The 8410-nt window shown below is 50.4% G+C and overlaps 1 pseudogene; it reads left to right on the top strand.

Moving 5' to 3' along the window:
- The first annotated feature begins 7186 nt into the window (after nt 1-7186).
- On the top strand, nt 7187-8065 carry LOC146182754 (uncharacterized; annotated as a pseudogene).
- Nucleotides 8066-8410: the final 345 nt, after the last annotated feature.

Raw genomic sequence — 8410 nt, 5'->3', positions numbered from 1 at the left:
TTGCCTCCAGTTCAAACTGGTCTAGCCAGTCTTCCACATCTTCAAGCGCATCCCATCAGAAGCACTATGACACCTTTGTGTTGTGAAGAGGCACCAGCGTATGAGTTGGACGTGCCATGGCTTGTAAAAGCTGGTGAACTTGCATGTTTGAATAGTCACCCGGTAGATGGCTGTACTCCGGTGCTAGTCCTAGAAGGCGGCGTCTAGTGTAACGAAGAGGCGTGTAGATATGCGGGATCCGCTGTGGACTGTCAGAAGGCGTCTTACCATACCCAGCACGCTCCACCAGGGTCGCTCCTTAAAAGTACCCCAAGGAAGGCCTAAAAACAAAATGGTTTATAGGTCAAGCGGTACGAGATCTGCATTCACGCTTTCATCTGTTCTAGCCTCGAGCTTGTAGTCCCCGTCGTCATCTTTTCTGTCTTCAGCTCAGAAAGGTCCACTGCGGCATGCGTGCCATGAACACATGCAACTACCTCAGGTACACACTCCTTGGTGCTAAACGTTCCTATGCTACTGTAACTTGTGGCTATCTATAGCGTGGCCGATGATCAGGTAACTAGAGCCTTGGTAGGGTGAAAAATGGGAGGAATGACTTCAAAGGTCGCGTCTAGCGATCTGATGAAAGATTGTACCATGAGTTGCTTGAAGCAGGAGTTTGTCGGGGATGCTGGCTTGCAAATAAAACAGATCGCTTGAGAGGAATTTTCAAAGACCAAGACAGACACGTAGAGCACCCCTTTCCAATACCAGCAGAGAGTGAAGAATGTATTTTTACTGCCACACAATAGAATAAACCAAATACAATTATTGGTATAAAATAGGCTTTGTCGGGAAACAAAGTGTCGCGAGTCATTCGAAACTGTTTATTGCTAACTTGGGCCGGCCACCCAAAAGCGCTTTCTCCGTTACTCACATTGCTTTTAATACTGAGCCCTCAATCCGATGTTGGGTCATACGCCACAACCAAATATTTTACTAAATCTAGCTGTCGAATTAAGTTGGTGCGATGAGCTAAAGAAATGTGCCAAGGTGTATCCGGGGGAAATACAAGCACAACGCATCCCAGGTAGCACAGAATGTAGGGCCCCAGTAGGTCCGATTAGGCAAGTGGGGCTGGGGCAACCATCATAAAACCTGCATTAGTCCCCGATGGGGCAAATGTGGACAAGCCCCATTTCGGCTTGCCCCTTTTCCTCCTGCATGGGTCCCATAGCGGCGTTTCTTGGGCTAATGCAGATTCCTGCATCCAGACCGCAAGGGTCCTTTGTCGGATATTTAGGGGAATCCAATCTAATTGTGGGCTCTTTGTGGGAAAGCCGTCATAGATCCGAAATCAGGCTGCCCTCATAAAATCTTTTGGGGACCTACATCGGCCTTAGTGGGGAAAACAAAAACGGACATGCCCTCATGCTGCCCCAATCGGCCCCTTGTAGATTACTTGGGGGCAGGTGAAATATGAATAAGAGCTCAATTTGGGCAAGAACTCGTGAAGCCCAAATGAGGCAGCTATAGCTAAACAGCTTTAGGTCCCACATAGTCTGTAATGAGGCTGAAATTCGGGCGTACCCGCATGGTACCAAAATGGTCCCTTGTGGGAAATTTGAAGGCCCGTGCAACCGCGGGTGGGCTCTAGGTTCAAAAACAACACCTAGGCCAATTTGGGGCTGCCCGCACAAAACTGATTTATATCACACATGGGCTGTAATGGGGCTGGAAAGCAGGCAGGCCTGCATGATACCAAAATCGATCCCTTGTTAGGAATTTGAAGGCACGTGCTACATCAAGTGGGCTTTAGGTTCAAAAACAACACCCAGCCCAATTGGGGCTGCCCACACAAAACCGCTATAGGTCCCGCATCAGCCGCAATGGGGCTAGAAGAATGCGTGAAATTGTGTAATGATTCCTTACACCCTTTATTTGTATTAGATGTTGCCCTATTTTACTATTATAGATGATCTGTATAACAATTGTTGCCATGTCTAGTCGGTTAGAAACATTACGTGGCTTTAGTTCTCGCGCTCATACTAATTTCGCTAAAAATACTAAAACATACTGATTGCTAACTGTTACTCCTAATGTGGTTGCTGTGGATAGCCTGCAACCCGAAACACTATTACTAATTGTTTATCCAGAGCGGCTGCCCGAATCTGTCCAAAGCAGGACCATTGTGGGGAGTTAGCGGGATGTGCCCTTTTGGCACTGCAAGAAAATATGGGCAGCCCCACAAGAGCTGCCTGCATCGGTCCCTTGTGGACCCCATCGGTGCTTTGTCGACAGCCCCCTTCAGGCCTTGGTCGGCCCCTCTTGCAGCACCCACATTGAGCATATCGGGCTGTCCTGCATTGCCTACATCGGACCCACATTTATAGCCCACTTTGTGCTACCTGGGATGGTTTGACATTAAGGGACATATTGATAGGGTCCAGCCATACTTCGAGCTCATCCAAATATAATTGCAGGGTGTGGTAAAGGCCATTTCTATCCAGAGCCGAAGCGAAAAAGACATATATTTGGCATAAACAAAAACTGTTATGTTTGGCGAATGGGGATGTCATTTAGCAAAATTTTAGAGGGGCGGTGAAAGAACTGACCTTTGTATCACACTCCTTGATTTTTGATACGTGCTGGAGCAGAGGGCTGCTTTTTTACAGTAAAAATCCCAGTCCCTAGAGAAGCACATATCCATTCATATTTATATGAAGGATGATGAAACTGAGCAAGCTTGTTAAGCTGGATTACTCAAGTATCACCAGAGCTGAAACTTCCCTCCTGCGTAGCGAGAGGCGGATTCGGCTCTCTGAAACTACGTGCGCGGACCATATTGTAGTGTGTGCAACATCCTGCCCTGACTTGAAGAAGTGGCTCCCGCGTCGTTCGATTAGAAGAGGCTGAAGTTGTTCTGCCGACCGTCTCTGGGTGCTGTGGACCTGTTCTCCCGTGCCTTCTGGATTAACCCCCATTAACCCTTCTAGTTACGAGCTCAAAAGGCTACGTGACACTTGTGGAGGTGCGGCCTTAAACCCCATGTCTCGGGCCTCTCATAGCGCCTCATATCGAGTCCAAACAGGCATCCGCGCGTGTCTACACCTGTTCATCGCAGCAGGCGTCGCCTCCACGGTCTGGCGCCGGAATTTGCTCCTCTACCTGAACCGGCGTCATCGGACCAGCAGTTCGAGATTTCTGCAATGGCCCACATAACCCAAAATCATCTGGTGCTTCAGCAGCCTCGTGTGCCCCCTGTTTCCATGGCTTTACTGGGGAAGATGCCGACAACTGGGTCGACCAGTTCGAGCGAGTGGCACAATTCAATCAGCGGAGCCCTGCTCAGAAACTGCGCAACGTCTATTTCGCACTTAAGAACTGCGCTAAAACATGGTATGAGAATAATGAAGCCAGTCTTCAAAGCTGGGATTCCTTTCGCCAGCAGCTGCGGGATATGCGTGCCAGCGACGACCGCCGTGATTGCGCACGCCGCCTCTTAGCAGCTCGTGTGCAACTACCTAACGAGAGCGTGGCGATGTTCGCTCAGGACGTGACCCGACTTTGTTTGCGGGCTGATCCCGACATGAAGGAATCAGCAAAGTTGCGCCACCTGATGCAGGGTGTAAATCGACCCCTCTTCGCTGGTCTGGTTCGCAGTCCACTTCAAACCGTCGCAAACCTCATCAATGAAGCTACCCTAAATGAGCGAGCCCTGCAGCAACATTTCCGGCGCACTGAGTCCGCCTACGGCCAACCATTCAGCAGTGTGGCCACAATGTACGGGTCCACTGAACACCACTCTCTGCGTGAGCTGATCCGCAAGGTAGATCACGAGGAGCTCCTTAAGTTTAATCTTGGATCGCCTAACCCGACTTCCGCTTCTGTCACCGAAGCCGTTCGTGAAGAAATACGTCAAACATTTTCACCGCCTGAGTCGCTGTCGGAGCCACGTTCTATGAAGTCCGTAGCGGCTGTTCGTCGGCCTGCAGTGCCATATGCACAACACCTTCTTTTCGAATCACAGCCGCCCGCTCCGCAGCCCCCGTCCTACCAACCTTCCTATAGCAGCAGCCATCCCAGCAGAGCCACGTCGTGCAGCCGCCCGCTCCTCAGCCACTATTCTACCAGCCTTTCTACCAGGTGCCATCCCAGCAAAGCCCCGTCAAGAAGCCATCGGTTAGCAAGGCAGACGTCTGGCTCACTCCTCGCCAATGGTCGCTGTGCTACCACTGCGGAGAACCCGGCCATTTGTACCGTGAACTCGGGCTGCTCGGTTTTTCTCGTGATTCCCCGCGTCCCCGTGTCGGTGAGCGCTCTCCAAAAATCGAAGAATACCGTGCAACCTCTTGAATACCGTGCAACCTCCGAAGAATACCGTGCAACCAGCCCGTGGGCTACTCGTCACCCAGCCGCCGTGAGTTCGCTAATGCGCCGAGGCGCCGGTCGCCAAGCCCACGCCGGGGAAACTGAATGCGGCGACCTCAGGGGGGCAGGTTACTGATGAACGGAATCGATGTCCCGAAGACCCCCCCCCATGGCGACTCAGCCCGATGCTGTGTCTACGATGCCGCCACCACAGCATGAACCCGAAACTTCGAATCAACCTCATGCCGATCACGTTGTTAGCGCCGACCTTCCAGTTCTCGTCGACGGATACCCAGTGTCTGCTTTATTAGACACAGGAGCAGACGTCTCGATAATAAGGAAGAATTTCGCGGATAGCCTCTAAAGGTGAAAACTGAATGGCTGGGGCCGCACGTTCGTACTGCTGGCGGTCAACTTATGACACCGTTCGGACGGTGCACTGCCCGAGTAATCATCGCCCATTCAACCTTTGTATTCCTTTGGTCATCCTGCCGCAATGCTGAAAGTACCTCATAATTGCCATGGACTTTTTACGTAAACATGGTACAATTAGTATTTTCCCTCGCCGTACTGTAACGTTTTCGATGCCTGAAACGACGACCGCTGACTCCGAACGACGCCACGCACCTTTACGCATCATTGACGCGAATTTATCCATGCCGCCACGTTCGTCTGCTCTCGTCACAGTCAGGTGCGATGAGCAATCTTGTTCTGCCGGCGTTGCCGAACAGAACACATCGCTTCTATTACATCATTGCCTCTGTGTTCCACGCGGTATAGTTCATCTGACCAACGGTCTACCGCACGTACTGATTACGAACTTCGGGAGCGAATGCCAACGCATCGCTAAAGGCACCATGGTAACCTACTTTGAGGTGCCGCAGAAGCAGCTCAAGACTGCTTTGTTCTTGAGACCAACACATCTGCCAGCCAAAAGCCCAAATTCATGCTTGATGTGAATCCCGGTCTATCGTCGGCAAAGAACAGACTCGTCGAGCTACTCCTCCAGTTTCAAGACTGCTTCTCGTCCGCCTCCAGCGGTTAAACAGACGCCCCTAACCAAGCATCGCATAATACCCGAAAACCGTACCCGAAGGTCCGACAGCACCCCTACCGAGTGTTAAATGACGGTGTCATACAGCCATTGAGGAGTCCCTGGGCTTCACCTGTTGTTCTCGTTAAGAAGAAAGACGAAAATTTAAAGATTTGTGTGGATTACCGTAAGCTCAATCAGGTCACAAAAAAGACGTCTACCCGCTACCACACATTGATGACTCATTAGACCGGCTGCACCAGGCGCGCAACTTTTCATCGCTTGGTCTTACGAGTGGTTACTAGCAGATCGAAGTCGATGAACGTGATCGCGAGAAGACAGCGTTTGTCGCGCCCGATGGACTTTATTATTTCAAGGTCCTAGCTTTCGGATTGTGCTCCACTCCAGCGATATTTAAGCGAATTATGGACGCAGTGGTTTCTGGTCTTAAATGGCAGTAGTGTCTAGTCTACCTGGACGACTTTGTTGTGTTTACACCATCGTTTGAGGAACACTTCCAACGTCTCTCTGCTGTGCTGCGGTCTATCAGATCTGCCGGCCTCACGTTAACACCCCCAAAGTGTCACTTTGGTTAGGAAGAGCTCCTGTTCTTGGGGCACGTCGTCAGTCATCGAGGTGTTCGACCGATCCCGCTGAAACATCAATCGTCATCAAAATACCTACTCCATGTGATAAAAAGACAGTTCGCCATTTCTTGAGCCTCTGCGACTATTACCGTAGGTATATTGAAAACTTTTCGAGCATTGACACGTCTCAACCGCGGTGATGTCACCTTCACCTGGACAGGCGAAAAAGAAAAGACATTCGACGAGTTATGACAGCACATGCAGACAACACCTGTGCTTGCTCATTTCGATGCGAGTGCCGAGACTCTGGTCTACACAGATGCTAGTAACGTGGGTCTCGGTGCTGTACTTGTCCATTTGCAAGACGATGCCGAGCGAGTTATCGCATACGCCAGTCGGACTTTGCCCCATGCCGAATCGAACTATTCCACCAACGAAAAAGATTGTTTGGATGTTGTATGCGTGGTGATAAAATTTCGACGCTGTATTTAAGGCCTGCACTCTCGGGTCGTGAGTGACCCGAGAGTGCAGGCGTGGGCTCGGCAGCTGTGCCACTGCGCGGACGAGTAACCCTCTTGTCTTCGCCATGCAGGTGCTCCTTCCTGTGTTCACACATGTGCTGTTGCCTGTTCTGGCTGCTACCTGCGTTGACGTGCGGCCACGTTATCGTCATCACTACGGCAGTCATGAAGCTGGTACCAATTCCGTAACAGCGGCTGACGTCACGTTTACCTGGATTTCGCCACCACCTGGCTCTGGGACCGTCCGTTCCTCGTGGGAAATACAATCGCCGCAGCCATCATGTTTTTCGCCACCTATAAAAGATCGCCCGTGGATCGCGGCGCCTTGTGAGCTCGGCAGCTGTGCCACTGCGCGGACAAGTAACCCTCTTGTCTTCGCCATGCAGGTGCTCCTTCCTGTGTTCACACATGTGCTGTTGCCTGTTCTGGCTGCTGCCTGCGTTGACGTGCGGCCACGTTATCGTCATCACTACGGCAGTCATGAAGCTGGTACCAATTCCGTAACAGCGGCTGACGTCACGTTTACCTGGATTTCGCCACCACCTGGCTCTGGGACCGTCCGTTCCTCGTGGGAAATACAATCGCCGCAGACATCATGTTTTTCGCCACCTATAAAAGATCGCCCGTGGACCGCGGCGCCTTGTGGGCTCGGCAGCTGTGCCACTGCGCGGACGAGTAGCCCTCTTGTTTCCGCCATGCAGGTTAGAAAATCATACTCTCTTTTTGCAAATAAATCGAGCAACTACTTCTTAATTCAGCTGCCGAGCCCGCAGTGTTGTACTTGTATTGTTGTTGAATGCTTTGCTGTTGTCCATGTGTTGCTTATGCAATCCGGTGACATAGAAACTAACCCTGGTCCTGACACTGCCGCCATACTTGCAGAACTACAGAAACTAACATCGGGCCAAAGCACGTTAATAAGCGAAGTAAAAGACCTCAGCAGCAGGTTAGTAGCGACAGACAAATCGATCACCGAATTATGTAAGCGCATTACCGAATTAGAAACCCACTATCAGGACCTCGCATCACTTAAAACAGAAGTTGAATCCATTAAGACTGATGCCGCCACGTCGGCGAGCCAAATCAGTAACCTCGAATCCAGAGTAGACGATGCCGAAAACCGGTCGCGCCGTAACAACCTGCTATTTTATGGCTTACCTGATACTAGCTCAAAGGAAACGTCCTCTGAGTCTGAAGAACTGGTCACCCGCCTTTGCAGTGAAAATTTGGGGCATCACCATAGACCCAAAGGAAATAGAAAGAGCACATCGTCTTGGCCGTCACTCAAGTGAACGATGTCGACCCATTATCGTTAAATTCACTTTCCATAAGACAAAAGAATCCATCCAAAAAAACGCCCGGAAACTAAAAGACACCGACTACAGCATAGGAGAAGACTTTTCAGATTCTGTCCGTAAGGCACGCAAACATTTACTACTTTTCGCGAAAGAAACATCTGATAAGTACGCACTGCGCTTTAAAACACTGTACATAGGCCCCAAGCAGTATATATTCGACGACTTGACGGAAACGGTAAAAGAAGTGCCATAGCAATCACACTCTGCTCGCTCTAAAGCAACTCCCCGACAGCACACCCCCCGAACTAATCTTACCTTATCTGCAGTATTTACTAACATACGAAGCTTTTTACCGAAACGGGAAATCGTATCTAGTCTTGTCTTATCAACCAACAGCACCCTTCTCATTCTTACAGAAACGTGGTTAACAGACAATATCAGTGATACCGAAATTTTAGCTGCGCTGCCCAACTTTAAAGTTTACCGTAAAGACCGGGAAATAGCCCGTGGCGGTGGCGTGCTCATAGCGGTACATCAGCAGTTTTCAGCATCCTTAATCAATGTAGATTCTAACTTAGAACTGCTATGGCTGCTCTGCCACGCTTCCCCCCGAACTGTGCT

Source organism: Amblyomma maculatum, chromosome 7 (genome assembly GCF_055883805.1).
Source record: "Amblyomma maculatum isolate TAMU_Amacu chromosome 7, ASM5588380v1, whole genome shotgun sequence".
NCBI lineage: Eukaryota > Metazoa > Arthropoda > Arachnida > Ixodida > Ixodidae > Amblyomma > Amblyomma maculatum.
This window is presented reverse-complemented; position numbering and strand designations above follow the sequence as displayed.